This window comes from Prionailurus viverrinus, chromosome D2 (assembly GCF_022837055.1).
Source record: "Prionailurus viverrinus isolate Anna chromosome D2, UM_Priviv_1.0, whole genome shotgun sequence".
NCBI classification, from domain to species: Eukaryota; Metazoa; Chordata; class Mammalia; order Carnivora; family Felidae; genus Prionailurus; species Prionailurus viverrinus.
Window position 1 is genome coordinate 23,277,481 of NC_062571.1, and position 21,834 is coordinate 23,299,314.

General features: G+C 40.1%; 1 protein-coding gene across 3 annotated transcripts in view; it reads right to left on the minus strand.

The window, feature by feature from the left end:
• RHOBTB1 (Rho related BTB domain containing 1) overlaps positions 1-13,286 on the minus strand; it is a 122,840-nt gene extending 109,554 nt beyond the window's left edge. Inside the window, exons 1-2 of one of the 3 annotated variants that reach the window (XM_047825543.1) lie at positions 12,748-12,849; positions 12,073-12,202 (exon numbers count right to left, since the gene is read on the minus strand). The gene's annotated coding sequence lies outside the window, so the exon portion shown is untranslated. Of the gene's footprint in view, positions 1-12,072; positions 12,203-12,747; positions 12,868-13,153 lie in introns of those variants that run through there. The other 2 variants (XM_047825544.1, XM_047825545.1) reach the window with 2 other exon arrangements.
• Positions 13,287-21,834: the final 8,548 nt, after the last annotated feature.

Here is a 21,834-nt window from a genome sequence, read left to right on the forward strand (position 1 = left end):
TTGTACCTTTCTCTGCCTACCCAAGCATCCTTAATTGCAACCTAACTACAAAAATCCCATTTATAGTACTCGGACTTTATTTTCGATAGTTCTAAATAGAGCAAGGCCAAGAACCCTCATAAAGCTTATAATCTGGCCAGGGGAATACCGCTTTATTCACATTTCTAACTTCCATGGGGTGGTAATATTCAATACTCCAATATGTGAGTGCTCTATGAATTATACATTAGATGATTTCTAAACATCAAATAGTACTATGAGACGCTCTGAACATAGGCTTAAGAACACCATTCTAGAAGATATTTCCTGAATAAGTGATAGTAACAGAACTGTCCAAATTTGGGACACAGAAGGAATGAAAGGAGAGAGGATGAGGGAAAAAAAAAAGTACAGGTAGACATGTTCTTTTTCTCTTTTTTATCTTAACACAAACTTATTTGATCATTTCATAAAGATCAAGTAAGGTTTATATCTGAGGGAAGATGTTGCATTTGTTTCAACGAATCAGATCACAAAATATTTAGTCATTATGCATTCGAGAAATAGATCTTATGGCAGATCTTCCATTAAGGCTAGAAAATTTCTTCCTGGTGCCTTTCTTAGCACTAGACACATGTAAGATATTTTAATATTTGTTGATTAAGTGGTTGCTCATCCAGTTACCTCTCTCCAGCTGCCCTCCAATCTCTTGCTTCATCTTTCTAGCCAGACTACTGCAAGTAATTACCAATAGTCATCTTTCTTTTCTTAACCTCCCATTGGCAGCTCACACCTCTGCAATCTGACCTTTGTCTCCTCACAGCGTTCACTGGCTGAGGTATTAACTTCTACTCTGCGGTCTCCCTGCTGCTCCCCACCTCCCACCCCTGCCAGTGGGCATGCTCAGACTTTTGTGTGGTAGCAGGTGCAGGGAGAGAAGTTGAAGTTCACCTCAAAGAAATTGCCGAGAATGTGCCATACAATGTGTCAGCCCACAGCCTCCTTCTACAACACAGGGGTGCCAGCAAGTGGGTGAGGCGAGTCAACACTGCTTTGTGAACATTTGGTTTATTTACCCTGGTCACACTAGCACCACTGGGTGGAGGAACAGGCAGTGTTGTGCTCATAAAATTCCTTGCTGTCAGGTTCCTATTTTCTCTCCAGTTCAGACCCCAGGACCTCGACTCTTCTATTGTCAAAATCCACCCCAGTTCTTCTCTATAATGGTCAACAGCATGTCAAAATGACTTTCTTGTCTATCATGCTGGCTCCCCAAGTATCATGTTAAGAGAGATATAAAATATGAAATGTGAAATATTCTCAAACAGGCATGACCACAAATAGAACTAGTTATAACTCTATTTCCCATACATATCACTTAGTGATTTCTTTTTATTTTATTAAAAAAAAATTTTTTTAACGTTTATTTATTTTTGAGACAGAGAGAGACAGAGCATGAACGGGGGAGGGGCAGAGAGAGAGGGAGACACAGAATCCGAAGCAGGCTCCAGGCTCTGAGCCATCAGCCCAGAGCCCGACGTGGGGCTCGAACTCACGGACCGCGAGATGGTGACCTGAGCTGAAGTCGGACGCTTAACCGACTGAGACACCCAGGCGCCCCTGATTTCTTTTTATTTTAATTCAAAACAATTCTCTCCTGATCAGTGCTCTCCACTCTTGCTAAATAAAATAAACAGTTCTCAATCTTCCACATTCAAGCCAACTGACCACTCCCACCCTCCTGAAATGAAATCCTTGCTCCCTTCCCCTCCCCAGCCCCCCAGCCATGATCCAGCAGTTTCCAGGGTTTCCTTCTATTTCTCTCACTATCCCTTATTTCATCCTTTACAGGCTCATCCTTCACTACTTGGATGCATGGATTTGAATTTCTTAAGACTTTGGTCCTAGCATTCTCTTCTACCACTCACTTTATAATCTTTCCCTAGGCAGTCATATCCATCTATGGATCATATCCATCATATCCACAACTATGAATTAAAGATGTGTCACGAGTTTATATCCAAACTGTAGAGCTTTCTGACAAGCTCCACACCCATAATCCAATGTCTTTTTTGCTCTGTCCTGTAATGTTTCCTGAAGAACTCAAACTCCACATGTCCAACTGAACTTAGCATCTGTCTTTGCAAACTTGTTTCTCCTCTAGCGTTACCTGACACTTCTCATGGGCTCCACATAAATATTGCAGAAGATGGCCTGTCAGTTTACCTCCTCTATGTCTCTTGAATCCATTCACTTTTTATTTTATTTTATTTATTTTATTTATTTTTCAACGTTTTTTATTTATTTTTGGGACAGAGAAAGACAGAGCATGAACGGGGGAGGGGCAGAGAGAGAGGGAGATACAGAATCGGAAGCAGGCTCCAGGCTCTGAGCCATCAGCCCAGAGCCTGACGTGGGGCTCAAACTCACGGACTGCGAGATCGTGACCTGGCTGAAGCCGGACGCTTAACCGACTGCGCCACCCAGGTGCCCCACCATTCACTTTTTAGAAATCATGAACATCTCATCCTTTCTCCCCTTGGCCATGCTATCAGTATCTCTATGCTGAAAATGTTTAACTGGTTTGCATCACTATTCCCCTTGCCAACCCATACTCTGCATTCTAGCCAGAAATATTTTTTTGAAATACCGAATAGATGATGTAACTAATTACAATCTCCCTTCCCCTCCCCCAACCTTCACATTGGTCCCTAGGATAAATACATATTATTCACTATGGCTAAAAAGCCTTTCATGGTGATGGCCCCTGATCACATCTCTAGACTCCAGCTGTTCACCCCTGCCCTCTGTACTCCAATCACTTGATTTTCCTCCAGTTTCTCACATTGCTTCTTCTTTCTGCTTTCCATACATCATGGCTTTCCACCCCTTCCACGTCATGCCTTCTGCCTGTACTCCTTGTCTAGTTGACTCCTATCATTTAGATCTCATTTTCCAGAACCTTGTGTCTCTTCTTTGTGGCATATTTAGAAGAGTGTCAGTTTCATACCTATTTGTGTCATCCTTTTATTGTCTGTCTTCCCCACAAGCCTGTAGGCCCAATGAGGGCAGGGGATACCTGATGCAGTTCATTGTATGCTGAGAGTCCAGACATAGTGGGTACTCAGTAAAGTTGACTTTATCAAAGGCATGTGTACAAAATGAGTATGAAAATAAACAGATATAAATTCAGCGAGAAAAGCCTACCCATTGCATAGCGTTTGAAAATTCTAAAGATAAGCACAGTATTGAGATCAGTAAAAGAGCATTGGGAACTTTTAGAGGATTTAAGAAATTAAAGTAGGAGGGCTTCCTTTCTCATACAGATTTAGTAGTGGGTAGATGGAAGTGACGGGGATTTTTTTGTTTGTTTGTTTAATTGGGTACAAAAGGTGGTTTTATTAAAGCATGGGGAGAGGACCCATGGGCAGAAAGAGCTGCCCTGGGATTCTGAAGAGCAATTGATTGTATACTTGGGAGTTAGGGGAGGTAAAGACTAGAGGAAGTGTCCAAAAGGATATTCATGTGTTAAAGAAGACTCACAGGATCCTGGAGGCCTAGCTATTGTCAAGCTAAGGTTGATAGGGATTTTTTGAATGAAAAACTTCACTTGGGCCCAAGCAACTGCTTTAGCATGTAAGAAGTATGCCATGGTATGAAAGTAGTGCTTGCCAACCCTATTCTTGAGATTTTTGCCCCTGCATATGTTGAACAAGAGCCATTGCAAGGAGAGGAAGGGATGACTGAGACCAGGGACATGCTGGGGAGGCAAAAGAGAGAAGAGGTTTCAAGAATGTTTCAGTCTCTGGATTGTGGATATTCTGCTGGTTATGCCTTTTTATATCCTTCCTTCTAAAATCCATGTCATTTCATGCAATATAATTGTCTCTACTTCCATATGGCGACAGAATTCTAGCAACTATATCAGGATCTCAATAAATAGGCAAACTGAAAATGTTGCATAAGTTGTTTTCCCTCACTTACTTTCCAAATAGGAACTCCCCAATAATAAAACACAAATTTTGTAAATTAGCATAGTATCAGTTATGAATGTAATTTTGCAATTATGAGACTAAAAACATTCCACAATGAAATAAGAAATGCCATCTGATTTTGATTTAACTCAAAGGGGGAAAAACACATTCCATTTAAGAATGACAAATAAAGCTGTCAATGTGATCCATTTATAGCCCCTCAGAGAATGCCACAAATCCACATAATGTTCTGAGAAGCTAGTTATTGTATTTGCTCTCTCAGAGAAGGCGTAGAAGTCCCTGACAGACTGTTATCCAAGGAAACTAAGGTTGGGGGGAATAACTTACATTAGTCAACATCCTAGGTGCATATGCCTTAAAGGGGAGAAAGAGAGCTTCAGGCACCTTATTTAAATAGTGTGCAGCAGAGGAAAGGGTGGGGTGCTGCAGGAAGTGATGGGGTATAAGACAGTGGAGAAAACGGTTTTCCTCATCTGTCCCCACCCCTCCCCTTCTTAGTTCTATGCGGTCTTACTGCCCTAAGGAGGCTTCTTTCTGTAAGGCCTGCTAACAAAAAGAACAGAAGGTTATTACATCTTAATCATAAATGTCCAAAGTGCCAGTTATTTGTGAACATTTCTTATAGGTTATTTCAAGCTCAGGTACGAAGACACTTGCCATAAACAAACGTTGGAAATATAATCACCATTCCTTATTATGATAATAAAACTTCCTTCTTTTAAGAACCAGTTTGCTGTTAAATACACATACAGGTATTCATATTTAAGAATATATAAAATATGGCCCTCTGCAAGACATAACTGATTATATTTTTCTCCTTCACATTGGCTGCTAAAAAACTGAGAACAAAATTTGTTACTATCTTCTAGCAAGAGTGTTGAATTTCATGGCATAAATTTTGAGTATGAATCTCTCTACTGGCCCCATCTTACGTTCTTAGCCTTATTTTTTTCCTTTGACTTATTTTTTCATACCTATTTGAAATATATTTTATATTGCTGTACAGTATGTATTTTTATTAGCCTTTCTCTATAAGCCTTAAATCCTTTCCAGCATATAAATAAAACATTCAACATTTATAGATAGCCTTTTTTTCCCTTTGGAGGGTTGCACAATTTTCCCAAGGCAACATATAATTTATTATGATAGTATTACTATAAATGCATGAATATTAACACATTGGGATTTGTAGTAATTAAATTTTTGTGATATTTAGTTTAATATTTCAGTTAGATTTTCTTTATATATATACATATATATACATACATATATGTATATATATATACATATATATACATATATATAAAGAAAATCAAACTGAAATATTAAATATATATATATATATATATTTTTTTTTATAATGGGATTCCTAACCTGTGGTCCATGGACTCAAATTATGTGCAAAATTTTGAGCATGTAAAATTTCATTAATGAGGCACTTCATGATTTTAATCCAATTCTGAAAGGTGATTTTGACCCAAAAGGTATAAAAAAATTACTGCTCTGCAGTGGGATGACAGTAGAAGACCAAATATTGGTCTTCTGACATTCAACTAATTGACAGAATATTTACTGACTGCCTACTAAGTGCCTGGCACTGTAATAGATACTCAGTAGCATTTAGAGCAGTAGACAGCAGTAAACAGGTAGGCTTGACCTCTGACCACAGGGCACTTCTAGTCCAGTGGGGATGAGAATAGACAACAAAAAAATGAACATAAGCAATATCTGAGGGGAGAACATTTGAGATGGAGGGAGCAGCTAATGTGAAGACCTTAAGGGAAATGTTGTTCTAGGAAATAGAAATATGAATGGTAGATCTCCGAATTCACTTTCAGTACTTCAGTCTAGAAATATCAGACTAATGATCTTATGCATGAAAGTTAGAAGTCTTTTCCTTGTTTTCATTCTTTTAGGAGTTAAAATTCCTAATGTGAGGGAAAAGTATCCTCAGAAAAAGAATGCGATGTATTTTACTATACACTAAATTCATTCAATAAATATTTGAGTCTACCGTCTTGAAGGCACAATGGGACATGCCCTCAAGGTGCTCAGCACAGACCAAATAAAATATAACTGCCATACATGTAACTATAATGTACCTTAAACCAATCCTTATTGTTCTGTACTGTAGGTTCATGAGCCAACTAAATTCTAGGGCCCAGACGCTTTAATATATAGTTTGAAACCCAAAGCTCTCTAGAAAGGCACCAATCACCCTGTAAAAGTTGAAGATGGATAAGCTGGAGAAAGCAACACATAATGAAAATTGGGATTAGAAATTCTTTGAAATAAGAACACTGTACTCTGTGGTTTGGAAAATGCTCTAAATAGCCCTTGCTGTATAAATAAATAAATTAAGATGTGACTAAAGATCATAAATATCTCTCACATTTTTAGATGTTTTCCTGAAATAAATTCTTTATGCATATATTAAATAATATACTGATAAGATGAAGACGACACTGAGGTCACAGAATTCTATGTGACGCTTAACTGGGTACCGGAAACCACGTGAGAACTCTATGCCCATGCCCTTGGAGGTAAGGGAGATTATTACTTCTATTTTACAGATTGGGAGAAACTGAGGTTTGGAGAAGCAAAGCAATGTGGTCACAAAGCTAGTCACAGGAGGCAGCAGGGATGGGAACCTCAACGGTCTGACCCCAGAGCCCTTATGGTCCCGTCTTCGGTGTTCTCAGTCAGCTCTGTGGAGGCAGGTTGCTTCGTGAATTATTTCTGATAAACTCATCTGCTTTGCAGTTTAAATGGCTTTAGGGAGCATTTTGAATGATTAGTCTGAGCTTATCATGTGCAAATTAATTTAAATATTAGCCAAAATGATATAGGTAAGATGGCAAATCTATTAAGAGTAACACATGCAATTAAAAAACGTCTCCTTGACTTGGGATCAGAGTATATGATTTAGATTGTCCTTAATATTCCCTCTTCTAGGAAAAATAATGAAGAGTTGAATGTATTTAGTTTAAAATCCTCAGAAGTACAAACATTATTTTACTAACCAGTTTCTGCCTTCACAATTTTTGATAAAGAAATTTTAACTTGGAAAAGAGACATTTTAAAGCTTTCTCCAAATCCAGATCAAACAATCATTTTTCTCTTGTTTTACTCCCCCTGAAACCGCTCTTGCAGGCTGCTGGGCGACCACGCCCCCTTCAATAATAACAAGGGCAGTAGCAGCAGGAGCAGTGGATCATAGCCCCGGGGAACCCTGATTATATTATGTTATATTATCACATATTTATGCTGTGTCACCCACTGTGCCAAGCACCGTACAACTTCATTTTACCCTCACTACAACCCTATTAGCAGCTCCTTTTATTATTCTCAATTCCCAGCTTAGGAGATGGGGGCCCAGGGAAACTGCACACACACACAGAAGGCTTCCCAGCTTGTTAATGGAGGAGCTTACACCAGGCCTACTGACCCTAGAGCTGAGGCTGCCTGCAATTTCTCTCTGTGATCTCCCTTTGTCTGATCCTCATCCCTAACTGACACATCAGTAAGGACACACTTTTTCCCAGGATAGGCAGTCTAAACCCTTTAGAATTTAAGGCTGTCCACAAGCTGGGCTTTCAAAAACCAGCCCAAGCTAATTTTTCCATATTCCTTACTAAATACCCTCAAAACCTAGAGGAACCTGCCTTCTGTGAAAGCTTTAAGAAGTCTCTTAAACCCACAATACAGCTAAACTCTTCTGCTCTTAATGGCCCAGTTCACATTCCACTTTTCCAAGCTACCTTCCAGAGTCACCAACCCAAGTAGTCTGAAGAGCTGGCCTCTGCTGTCTACACTGCAGATGACTCTGATGTCCACAAGGGCTTTGGCAGCCTGGGGGGCGGGGTCCATGGAATAGTATGAGCGTTCTGTCGGAAAGTGCTCTCAGGAGCACATTCAGAGCTTTTATCAGTTTCTCAAAACTTAACAACCACTCAGCATTACTACCCCCCCTTCCCTGCCCCCCGCTGCCCCAACCCAAGTCCTGGAAACTAATAACATTAAATGCTAATGTTCACTGAGCAAGGTTCCCAGATTTAGCAAGTAAAACTATATGGGACATGCCTATATTAAAACATGATTTGTGCATTTGAAATTCAAATTTAACTGGGCATCCTGTGCTTGATCTGCAACCCTGTCCTTGAATGTTTTGTGGATATTAATCGTATCTCTCTACTATACTGAATATAGTCATCTAGAGGCAGGGGCTTCATTATTGCTCCACAGAACTTAACACTTAACTTTATTGCTAATTACTGATTTACTTTTGCAGTCCAATAGAAATATTTTGGAATGTTCCTGATTTGGGGCCAGTATCAAACGTAGGAACTATATCATGGTTTTACATACATGGCTTTGGCTACAAGGAAACAGATTCCCATCATACCCGTATGCTGTTTGCTAGATTGAAACACATTACACATCTTCCCCAATTATCTTTGTTTAAAAAAAACGTTTTGTAAGGAATCTGGGAAAATCAAAACATACTAAAATAATTACTGGATCTCAAAGTGAGGTCTTCAGACTATTTGATTGAGAAAATCTCGAAAGGTGTTAAAAATGCAGTTGTCTGGGTCCAATCTCAGACCTATTAATTCAGAAATGTGCAGAAAGGCTCTAAGCAATCGGTTTTTAAAAAGCCTTCCAGATGATTTTTATGCCCTCTAAAGTTTAAGGACTGCTTTTTTATGGGATGTAATACTCTAGCAAGGATTGCTCTTTAAGTTAGAGAAGAAAAGTTATTTTAGTCCTTAAAAACAAGCCATCATCATTTGGAGTTCAAAATATCAATCATCTTTTAAATGTATCTTGAATCTATCATGGTAGTGGTAAGTGCTCAGCACTGTCGTTTTGCCATTTGGAGCTCTCCAGCATTTAAACAGAACTGGTAAACTAATGATAGGTATTAAAAGTCTGCCTGGTGGATCATTAAAATAGTAAATGAGTTACTGAAATTTATACAGGCCATACAAAATTTAAAACTTAGATTATCTGAAGTAGAATGTTCTGCTGTGTACTAATGTTGCTATCCAGGATTGGTCTGGGAAACCTAAGCCTCTTTGGAATTTCTGGGGGGAAAAAGCATCATTGCCTAAAACTCCCTTCCCCTGTTCACTGGGTGGTCCCCGAGATTTTTGACTCCTTGGTGAAAGGTGTGCTGTTCTGGAAGTCAGGATGTATCTGTTACATATTTTATGTTCTGTGTGTCCTCATGAATAAAACAATGGTTTGGACCATTGGATGGTCTCCAATGCCCTTCTAAACCCAAGTTTTTATTATCATTCTGAGGCTCAGATTTCTCTGTTGTAAAGTATGGGGGTTGGACCATGTTCAGTGTGTCTGCTTGTCCTGTGTGTCCCAGGGTTGTCCTGCCATCTCTATTGCTATACTTGGATCCCCATTCATAATTCAGGCTCACTGTAACAGTGTAAGATTGGTGATACTTCATTTAGGTTTTCCCAGGGATGGGACGATATATTGGCCATTAGCACATGTCCTTTGTAGGAAATAATTATTCATTATAGAATTATAATCATATAATTCATAATTATTCAACGTACACTAATTGATCACCAACTATGTGCTCTGTGTCACTGTGGTAGACCTTGGGAATACAATAATGGAAAAAGTCAGACAAGAGGAGCTCTGGTCTCACATGGCTTACAGTCTGATGGTGGGAATGATGGAGGAGAAGATAAAAACACCAACCACATATATGCTGATGTGTAAATAAAGTAAGTGCAGTTGGTCATCAGTGTTAGAAGGGATCACTAGGCCTGAGCTAGAAAACAACAGAAGAGTATTTAGGAAAAGTCTCTTGGAGGAGGTGATATATACTTGGACCCACAGGAAGGAAAAAAGACCAAGGAGGGGGTTGGAGGAAAGGTCAGGGCAGGGAAGAACATTCTGGAAGCCCGTGGGAGGAATAGTTTATGTGGTTGGCATCTAAATATCCTTTCCATCTCTGAGAGATCATTTTTTTTTATATATGAAATTTAAATTGGTTTCCATACAACACCCAGTGCTCATCCCAAAAGGTGCCCTCCTCAATACCCATCACCCACCCTCCCCTCCCTCCCACCCCCCATCAACCCTCAGTTTGTTCTCAGTTTTTAACAGTCTGAGAGATCATTTAATCCAAAACTAGAGAAAGGAAATCAAAGGCCCAGAGGGTTTAAGGTCAAATGGCCAGATAGTGGGAGAACTCTTCCATGCCTTAGTCTAGAACATAAGCCCTTCTTAGGGATCAGGCTCACAATGCAGCAGTAAGTACCACAATGCTTTGCTTCAAATCCTGGCTCTTTGCTTGTCCTTGGGGACCAGAGCTTCTTTGAGACTCAGTTTTCTTTTGTGTGAAACATGGATGACATTTGCTGCATCAGGGATTTAATGAGATAAGGTGGCGCAGTGCCTGATGTATCATAGCTGCCTGATAAATGCAAACTCTTTTGATTTTTCACCTAGTGCACTTTCACCCATACCAAGCTGTTGGAAAATAAGTAGGGCAGAGGTTAAGTTACTTGGATAAAGGAAGAGTGCTGGCAGAGGAGAAGTTCTGGAATACTGGGCTGCGGCCTGTTTAGCGGCTGTCCATCTGAGAGCTGAGTGGAGAAAATGAGAAGAAAAGGCCACTGAAGGTGGGAAGATGTCAAGGAAAGACATTCCCAACTTCATGGTTTTGCTCAGAGCTTAATCTGTTAGTGGTGAATCTAGAGTTGTCTTCATAAGACAGCGAAGACCATCCATAGTAATATTTATACTTAAAATTAGCATGTAAGAAGCAGGTTTTACTTTAGGAAACCAGTAAGCAGAAAAATGACGTACTTTATTTTTAAATACATGTAAAGAGAAAAATATGATGTTACCATGTCACTCAATCCACTGGGAACAAATTAATCTAATTATCTGCAGGATATTAAAATAATTGCTCATATTAAGGATGCTTAAAAACCAAGCCCATGGTATTGGAAGAATGAATAATTTATCCAAGTAACTATAAAGATTTTCTTCATTATGAACAAAACCACAGATTGAACTTCAGCCTTAAAATATGGAGAGGCATATTTCGTGGATTAAAGTGGACTATCTATAAGGCCACAAAATCTGTTCGCTCTCTCCTTAGAATTCCCCAAAACATAAGGGAATATTTATGGTTCAGGCACACTCGAACCAGGGCTGAATATTTCTTAGTTTCAGAAGTTCACTGGGTCCCTTTCCCCCCAGCCATAAGGTAAGTGCCATTCCATATATAACTTTTTGAAATGCTGCTTACTTTATGATTCTCTGCCGATGGTGCCTTATGGGAGAAATTTTATTTCAAAGTTTAATAGGATGTGAATTGAACTCATTATTTTACTCCAAACTCATTGTTTAATTGACAGGAAACATGCATTCTAAATCATCTTGTATGCATGGCAGAAGCAGCTACATAAATTTAACAATGGGTGGATTATTACTATTTTGCATATTTATGGAATTTTATATTCAGGAAGCATTTTACAAATCTTTTATTAGTTAATCCTTACACTTACGAGTGAGTCTGACAGGTGGTAAACAATGCTTTGGGTTTTAAATTGCCAATTCGTGAAAACTTTAATGGGGAAAAAAATCTACAGCATTCTTCCTTGCTCCCAAACTTGCCAAGAGCACATTTTTGATACTTTTTTCCTCTCACCAGGGACCAAGGCTAGAGGCCTGGAAGCAGGTTCGTGCCCACCAGAAACACAGTATTACAAAAAGGGTACATACTGGGCTCTGTCTGGGGTCAGGTGGCCAACACCAGGGGAAACCTCACAGACACCAAGGTGATTATTGACAGCGTTCCCAACAAAGCTGCATCCCAGTAATAGAGACATAGAAAAACACGTAAGGAAGCAATTTTTCTAGAACTACACAGTAAACTTGGTTTTTAGTTCTAATGATGCCATACCTACTGGACTCACTATGTAATGCCATCATCAGTTCTCTTAAGATGAATGCATGTATATTAAAAGAATAAACCTAACTCAAACTAAAAGAGTGTATTTCCTTTTTTCAAAAAGTCACAAGTTAAAAACGCTAAGCTCCTTTGAACACTCACTTCAGACTTTTCGGATCCTCCAATCTGCCCCTCCTCCAGATACCAGAGATGTTGGAGAGCAGGGCACGAAAGCCTCCGTGGATCAGTCTCATTGTTGACCCAAACCTTTTACAGCCTGGGGCTTTCAGAGCTAACAAACCAAGAAAAATCAATCACACATCACCTGAGGGCTGGACACGAGGAGCCACAGATGCTGCACCTACTTTCTGAAGACTCCAGCTTGGACATGTCCTGTCCAGATTCTAATCTCTTCTGACTGACAGTGACTCTATCCCTCTAATCCCTCAGGCCCCCAATTCCGCCTGCCTGCGGGGGGCGGAGGGGGGTGGGAAGAAAGAGAGAGAGCGCGAGCGAGTGTGTGTGTGTGTGTGTGTTGGACAGTTAGGTTGGAGGGTGCAGAAAACACCCGAAGTATCTCGGAAGCTAGCACCCTCTGGGGCCCTGTGCTTTCTCAGTGCAGGTGGGCAGCTGTCAGGAGGTCAGCGTAAGGTAACCGGGTCACCCCCACCCCTGCCCCTTTCAGAGGTGCAAAAGGATGCTCCAAGCCCTCGCGTCTGCGGATAATATGGGTGCGCACACAGGGGGACCTTCTGAGTAACACCTCCCACCCAGGAGCGTCCCTCATCCCCCACCCCCACCCCGGACGCGGCCCCGCCCCGCCCTTGCCGACTCTACCTGCGGGCGCTGGAGGCGCGGCGGCGACTGCTGGCGGTGCTGCCGGCGGCCGCTCTGGCTATGTAAGGCCGCCTGACCCCACCCTCTCCCACCTCGGGCGCCCCCCGCCCTCCAGCCACCGCCCGGCTAGGCCACCTCGCTGCGGCCCGCCACCGCCTCTCCGCGGGGCGGGGGCTGCGGGGCCCTCCCCACTCTCGCGGCCTGCTGAGACTTTCGGGCGTGGCCCTGGGCCGCCCCCGCCCACCCGCTCCCCCCCCCCCGCCCCCGGCTGGCCCCCTGCTGCGCCGCCCCCCCCCCCAGGGCCCCCTCCCCCCCAGCCCTTGCCAGCCCAAGTGCGTGTGGCCCCGCCCTTGTCTGTGCAGGGCCGGAGGGACCTCGCCCCAGTGTCGGCGTCCCCACGACCCACCTCTGGGACTCTCGTGGGGCGCCCGCCAGCAGGGGGGCGACTCCTTCTACCAATGGAGGCCAAGTCTGGGGAAAGTTTCTGGCGGTGTCAAGGGTCAGCCTTTTCTTGTAGGGACGTTCTCTAGCAAAGAGATAGAAACCCAGGCGATTCTATCTGCGGTTTCTGCTGACATCACAAACCACACATCACTCGGTGTCGTGTTGGGTAGTTTACACAAAGAGTCTCTATCATTACTGCAGCCGTCTGCACGTTCCCCTTTCAAAACCCCAACCGAGTGACATTTCAGCAGAACGGTTAAAGGAACTTAATTTTTAAATAAAAAGTTACTGCTGGAAACCAGTACATTACATAGTAGCTCTGCCCCAAGTTCCAAGTATGGTCACGTCTGAATAATTCCAACCTTTTAGTGACGGGGATTATATAGGCCAGTCACTACTTTACACCCCCAAATCTCCACAACTTTTTCTATCTTTAGTCTTCAGTCTATTTACCTCGCTATATGGAGGAGTGGTGAAAATGAAATGCAACAAAAACAATTTGAATAGCTTTTAACAGCTGGTATAAAAGTTTATGGCAGACACAGCCTGCAATCATTGAAAATAAGATTTGAAAATTATCTGTAGACCTCACTCTTCAGTTTTGCCTTTTTGCTTGAGTTTGAATTACAGAAGGTTGGTGGTATGTATTATTTTTAGCAGAAATACTTTTCTAAGAATTATTAAACAGATTAAATGTATAATATGGTTATGATATCAGATCAGGGTAAAACTCCATTTACAGAAGAATGTGTTAACCACCTGATAGGAGACACATCCTTTTGGTGTAGTACAATTGGTTGTGTCTTAGAATTTAAATACTAGAAAAAGGTAACTTAGAAAACATTACAGAATCTTTATAGTCCTACCTGCCATCTAATGAGAATATTGCCTTCTTGGCACCCTATTTCTTTCAATTGCTACTTATAAGATATAATTTCAAGATTGCTCAAAGCTTATGGATATTCATTCATAAGTATTTAATGAGGTCTCAAAAACTGCCTGGCATTGACCTTGGTGCAGGTGATGTAAGAGTGAACTAGATAGAGAGATGTAAGTCCTACCTTCCAGGAGCTCACATTCTAATGGGGGAGAGATAGCTACTAAATAGACAAGTGCAGACATAATTAATGCACCTATGAAAAGTTGTATGTGGAAGTATGGAGTGCTAGGAGAGGACACCCTCCAAATGGTCTTTTAGATTGCTATTTTGTTTTGAACCCTAGAATTATTTCAATGCTGCAAAGATTTTTTTTTTTTGCTATCCTTTCTTTCATATCTCATATTCAGTTCATCAGGAAATCCTGATAGCTCCAGCTTCAAAATGTTTTCCAAGTCTAACCCCAACTACCCCTCTTCCAAACCAGCAGTGCCCATTTGGATTTCTGAAAAAGGCTCTGAACTTGTCTTACTGCTCTTAATCTTGCCCCTATGGTCTATTATCCATGTAGAATTTTGGGTGACCCTTTAAAAGTGTGTGTATTAGCTCATGCCAATCCTCTGCTCAAAAACCACCCCATGGCTTCCCATCACTTTCAGTCACTTTCCATGGTGACAGTTCAAACTTGACCTTAGCCACCAAGGCCTTACATGTCTGCCACCCCACCTCTCTTTACCTCTTTCTCCATCACTGTCCCCTCCCCAGCCCTGCCACCCTCACTGGCCTTTCTGCTGTTCTTTCAACCCATCTTGGCAACCCAAGATGCTCCTGCATCTTGGTCGTTGAGCCTGAGACAATTTCTCTAAATATTTAGAGGCTTGCTCCTCAGTAACACCAGATATTTTCTCCCTTGTCCTCATGTCTGAGAGGTAATCCCTGACCACCTGTTCTAATATAATATACATGTGCACACATGCATGTGCATGCACACACACACATACACATGCATACATTTATTGTTTGCTGTGTCTCCTCTAAAATGAGAACAACAACGGTTATAGTGTCATGCACATAGAAGACAAAACATAAATATTTGTTGAGAGAAAGCATATAAATTATGTAATGGACTGAATGTCTCCCCAAAATTCCTGTGTTGAAGCTCTAACCTCCAGCGTGACCGTATGTGGAAATAAGGTCTTTGTGGAAGTAATTAAGGTTAATGAGGTTATAATTGAAGGACCCTGATCTGATAGGATTAGTGTCTTCATAAGAAGAGACACTGGAGTGGCGCCTGGGTGGCGCAGTCGGTTAAGCGTCTGACTTCAGCCAGGTCACGACCTCGCGGTCCATGAGTTCGAGCCCCGCGTCAGGCTCTGGGCTGATGGCTCAGAGCCTGGAGCCTGTTTCCGATTCTGTGTCTCCCTCTCTCTCTGCCCCTCCCCCGTTCATGCTCTGTCTCTCTCTGTCCCAAAAATAAATAAACGTTGAAAAAAAATTAAAAAAAAAAAAAGAAGAGACACTGGAGAGCTCGCTCTAGTACTTAGGAAAGGCCATATGAACACACAGTGAGATGGCAATGGTCTGCAAACCAGGAAGAGAATTCTTACCAGGAACTAAGCCCACAGGCAACTTGATCTTGGACTCCCCAACTTCTAGAACTGTGAGAAACATATTTCTGTTGTTTAAGTCATCCCATCTATGGTATTTTGTTATGGCAGCGTCAGCAGACTAAGACAAATTATGAAGAATGTTAAAGAAAGAGTTTAGATACCATCTACACTCATACATTATATTATATATTATAGCTAATCATTTCAAGATTACTAATGCACAAAATGGTGTGATGGTGTAACTTTTAGCCAATGAACAAACTTTGGAGCACCTCCAAGGATCATTGAGGTTTGAAGATTAATCTTACCTGGACACAAGAATAGAGTTAAGTATTTAACACAAACAAATGCCTTTTATAACTTTGTTGTTGTTTGTTTCTGAGGGCATGAATGACTGAAGCTCGAAGGAATAAGAATGGTCTAGTCACTATCGTGAAAAGTGCTGTTTCAAGAGAGTACAGCCTCTAAACTCCATAAAAGTTTCCTACTGGTCAAGCTGAAGGACTCTTAAGCTGTGGTGTGCCTAGAACATAATCATGGCCCATTGATATTCAAGTAAAGTAGCAGATGCTTCAGGTAACAGCTCTCCTTATGTACTACAACTGCTTATACACTTTATCTCCAAAATAGGCTGTGGGGAGTAAACTTTGAACTTCTGTTTATGTTTTTTTTTTTAATTTCATAAAACTCTTTCATAAGCTCTTGCAAGTGTACAATATGCAGATTGATACTGGCCTCCCAGTTACCCATAGGTCCCTTGGTCTCCTATCCTCCCTCACAGAGGAATCTTGAAGAAATACTGGGAAATCCATAGTGTGGAGCAGCTAACATGTGATTCCTGCTCTTCTTTCAATTACATTGTGTTGCGTCTTACTGATTTTATGTTTGTTCATTTAAGGAATTAAAGATTCTATTATTCAGTATTAACTAAACCAGCAGTTACAAAATAGAAAAGTGGCTTCAAAGGATTTTTGTAAAGAAGATAATACTAATAATACAAGCATAAGCAAACAGGAAATTGGTAGAGTTGAAGCTTCTCTGACTGCAGTAAGAATTCTTTGACATAATGGGAGGTTAACAAAGTTGATGATTTGCTTAATTCAGTCTACCAAGAAATCAGCTTCTCTCTTTCATTGAAATGATCAAGAAGGCCTATGAAATATGGATTTAAATCTAATTCTGTTAACAATGAGCCTTGCCTTAAGTATATATTATACTTTGAGTCATAGGCTAATGATAAAATGAAGCACCGTGACTAGCATAAAATAAATATCTAGTTCATCATTAAGTGATTTTTAACACTTTTATTTATGCATATATTTCATAATGTATATTGGCATATGCAATAAGTAATCTGGTTAATAAATTAATAAATGAATAAATATTGGGGATATATACTGAACATTTTAACCGATGGACTGTCTATCAAAAGTGTTTGCGAATACTGATTTACATAACCAGGGGTAAAATAATTCATTAGAACCCAAAACGCTGCTCCTGAAAGAAAAAAGTGAATAAAACCAACTAATTAATCAGAGAATACCTATTCAGGGTATATCCAGTACCTTTTTTTTATATCTTTCTTCTGTTTTCTCTTTTGATCATTCCACAGTTTCAAGGGAAATAAGAGGAGAAGAAGCCCTGTTAATTTACTATGGTATTTGGCAGCAGAAATTAAACTTGCCAAATAAAAGTAACTTGGGGTCTACTTTGGAGTGTTGGCTTACCTTGTTATTCTAGTTTTGAATTGCAATAGCTTATAATAGTATGACTTTATATTCACCTGTCTTCTTTAAATTAGTTGACTTTTCTCTTAGAATGGAATGTACCCACAGAGCCTGGGATTTGAAATAATATGAAAACCCAGTCAAACTCTTCTGACTGTTCACCCGTAAGAAAGGTTTTCCCTGTTTTTTGCAAGCTCTTGAAAACTTCTCTTCTCCCTACTCTAAGACTTACTGTGTTTATCTGCAGGATAAATTTATAAATTTTCAGTTATTGAGCCACAACATTGTGTAACAATTGGTATCAGCATATTGTTACTAGAAGGACTTTCTGTTTAGTTCTGTTTTCTTAGATGAGTATCATTACACTATAACGTTTGGAGAGTCAGGGGAGGCTGGACTACAGTTCATTGTGTGAAAAAAGCAGCTGAGGCTTGGGATACCACAGGGCCTGCCTGCGGTCAAAGCTCTGAACTTTCTGACTTCTCATTCTGAGTACTTTTCGTTGTGATATGCTACCGCAGAATGAGCTGGGTGAGAATGTTGTTTTTCTTTCCAAGTATGAGTTAGAGAAAGTAGGACACGTTGGACGATTCCTCACTGTATCCATACACACATGTGTCTGGCAGCCCAGGGTGTTTTAGTTCCTCCAAAAACCCCTACCGCAAAGGGTGCCCACGAAGGCGAAGAGATCATTCTTTCCTAGAGATTTATTTTGCGATTAATAAAGGGTGAGATGAGGCCTTAGAGATTATTTTATTTTTATATTATTTATTTTCTTTTTCTCCTTGGGGTCTCAGAATTTAACTCAGCACTAAACCACTGCCAGCTCCTGTTTTCCTAATTAGAACTTTAACCTTCACAAAATAATATTATTTTGGTAATATAGTCTTAATGAAAAATAGTAATAAAAATATCAGTAAGACACAGGAGGGCAGAATACTTTAAACTAGTTGGTGGGGATTATTGGTTACTACTTAGCAATAATATCTAACAGTTTGGTAGAAAATTTTTGAGAGTGATGGAAACCTAATTTCCTGAGGTACGTAAAATAGGACCAAATAAAATAGTGAAGAGTGTATTGTAAAGATAATCTAGTTGCCCAGATGGGCTTTCCTTAGTTACAGCTTTTATGGCTCTTGAAATGTGTGTGTTCTTTATTCTTATATGAGAAAGTAAAGATTTTCTTTTTCCCAGGGGCAAGAAGTTACCCTGCAGTTTAGTTGTTAAAATACGCTGAATATTTTTTCTTTGTTACTTCTAGGGCACTTATATTTATTCTGGAACACACCTTAGTTTTTGTGTTTTCCCCCAACATTTGAATTTCTGGCTCTAGACTCCAGATTTTAATCTTGTTAGTTGTATTTCTCATGATATTCCTGATAAGCTAGTTAATATTAGATTTTATGGCATGGATTAAAGTAAGAAAATGCTATAATTTCATAATCTTATCTAACTTGGATATTTCCCCCCTCCCAAACTTTGAAAGTTGCAGTAGGGTGGAATATTTCTGAAAGGAATTTGGAAATTTATCTGTAGTCCTACAATTGTGACTTGTAAATTCTATAACCAAATTCCATGGATTGTGAACAAATTTTATTTAATTTTCTTATTAACAAAGTCTCGAATTTTTAAAGTTTATATTTTTACAGTACTATGCCTTTTGGGCTTTATTACAAAAGATAACATTGGATGGTAAAATATATCTCTGTAATGTCTGTCCAGATGGATTTTGTAAAGGTGGCACCATATTTTCTCCTTCCATAAAAGAAGACAAGTCCTTGATTGGAGGATTCTGTATGTTTCTTTCTCAATATGCTCTGCTTAATAAAATTATTTGATGGTGGTAGTGTTATCCATTTTCCACCTATAACATGCTTTGTGGGGAGAAACAGTAGAGCCTGGAATTTTGAAACCATTACTTTACAATGCCAATACAAGAGAGGATATTTCACCTTGGGAGGACATCTCCAACCTGAAGAGATGACACTCCTAAGTATAACTAAATATTAGTAAATTAAAATCTGACCTTGAATTTCCCACGAACTCCATATTTCCTGAGATAGAACTGATTGCAGAGGATGCATGCATGTCTTTCTAGTGTCTCCATATTCATTGTCAAAACTGATACATTATCTGTGCTTTAAAAAATTATGTGGTAATCGTGGCACTTCCTCCTTCAAATGTGGCTCCTATTGCATGTGGAATTCAGCTCTCTTAGCCTTGGCAGCGAGGCCCTGTAGGACCTGGCCATTCCTACCTTTTTCGTCTCTTCTACATATCTTCCCCTGGGTCACTAACCTCAGTAACACCAGACACCCTTCTGTTTCTTGAAGACAGCACACTCATTCCTGACCCTGTACCTATGAATGGGATGTTCCTCAGTCTGGAATGTTTCTAGCCCAGATTTTCAAATGATTGGCTCCTTTTCAATATTCCTCTCCTCCTCTCATCAAATGTTGCCACCCACCCTTCTAGTCCTTCTTCATTACTTTATTTTTTTTTCTTCATAGCACTTATCACTTCCAGAAATGATATTATCTATTTGCTTGCAACTTTATGATACGATCTCAATTAGAATGCGCAGAACTTGGAACGTACTAGGTGCTCAGTTATACACACACACACACACACACTTTAGAGAGTGTGTGTGAGCAGGGAAGAGGGGAGAGGGAGTGTGAACAAGGGAGAGGGGCAGAGAGAGAGAGAGAGAGAGAGAGAGAGAGAGAGAGAGAATCTCAAGCAGGCTCCATGCTCAATGTGGAGCCCAATGTGGGACTCTATCTTACGACCCTGGGATCATGACCTGAGGTGAAATCAAGAGTCTGACACAACCAACTAAACCACCCAGGAGCCCTGTCAGTAAATATTTATTTTTAATGAAAATATGGAAGCAGCAATAGTTTAAGCTAAAAGGGTAGGATTGAGATCTGTGATTAAATTCTGGCCTCTTGCTGAATAACCTTTCTCCAGTTCGTTGGTTGCTTTAATCATAATACGGTGATAAAAATACTGACCAGTGAAGACTGTTGTGGGGATTAGTTGAGGTGATGTATACAAGGTGCTTATCATATGCCTAACACATGACAGTTGCTCACTAAATAGTAGCTATAATAGTTTTTCCTTCAGATGGGAAAGGAACAGGGTGGGCTAGATGCCAAGTGCACTCTGAACTCTAGGGTATGCCAGGGGTAAAAAGCCAGGAAGAAAATTCTTTGATTAAAATCAAAAGCACAAACCTACAAAGTTCAGAATTTGGGTAGAGCAGGTGGGAGCAAGAAGCAAGGAAGAAACAAAGGTAGAAGGCTTAAGACAATTGCCACCAAAGCGATGGATCAGAGTGCCCTGAGCCCATTTTTATTGGAAGGATTGTACATGGATAATCCTATTTGGCTTAAAACCCCAGGAACAAGTCTAGAAACAGATTGTCTTAGTAGCTGGACCCTATATTACTTTGTTGGTTAAAATTTGAAACTATTTTGGATATTTTATGTATCTTGTCTGAAATAATTGAAAGAAGCCCAGTTTGATTATTCTGTAAACTATCCTCTTATATTTATTATATTTCTAATTTCATTCTGAAACTTGAAGGTCAGATAAACCTAACTTAATCACTTGATGGTAGTTGGTCCTAATTTAATATAGGCGCTAGCAAATAATGGGCAAACAAAGCCCTATTGAAAACAATTTAATCTTTGATTTTTTTGTTTGTTTTTTAATGTTTATTTTTGAGAGAAGGAGAGAGAGAGAAAGAACAAGTGGGAGAGGGGCAGAGATACAGGGAGACACAGAATTTGAAGCAGGCTCCAGGCTCTGACCTGTCAATACAGAGCCTGATGCAGGGCTCGAACCGACAAACCCTGAGATCATGACCTGAGCCGAAGTCAGATGCTTAACCAAGCCACCCAGATGCCCCAATCTTTGATGTTTAAAAAGAAAAAGAAAAAGAAAGAACAGCATAATTATCATGAGAAAGAAGTCAGAACTTTGTTAGAATTTCTTACACATATATGTGATTTTGCTTCATCAAACTGAATTAATTACATATGGATGGAGGGGTCAGGGCCAAACACAGTATCTCCAGTGTTCTGGCCTCTAAAGGTTTTGGTTCAATCCTCTCTAGACATGTTTTAGAAAATAAGATTGGGGTTTTAGACCTATCTCAGATCCCAGTTTCAAATTTTCAGCCTCAAACCCCAAATAACTTTTCCCTAAAACTGAACCAACCAAGGAAAACCAAAACCAAAACCACACAACCACAAACCCAAATCTTTTTGGAAGGAGTGTGTGTGGTGGTGGTAGCTGGGAGGATGCTATGAGTTACAAATTTTTTTCCAGGTGCACAACATTATACTTTGGCATCTCTATGTACTCCAGAATTATCACCATTAAAGCCTATTTATCATCTATCACCATACAATTGGCCCCCTTC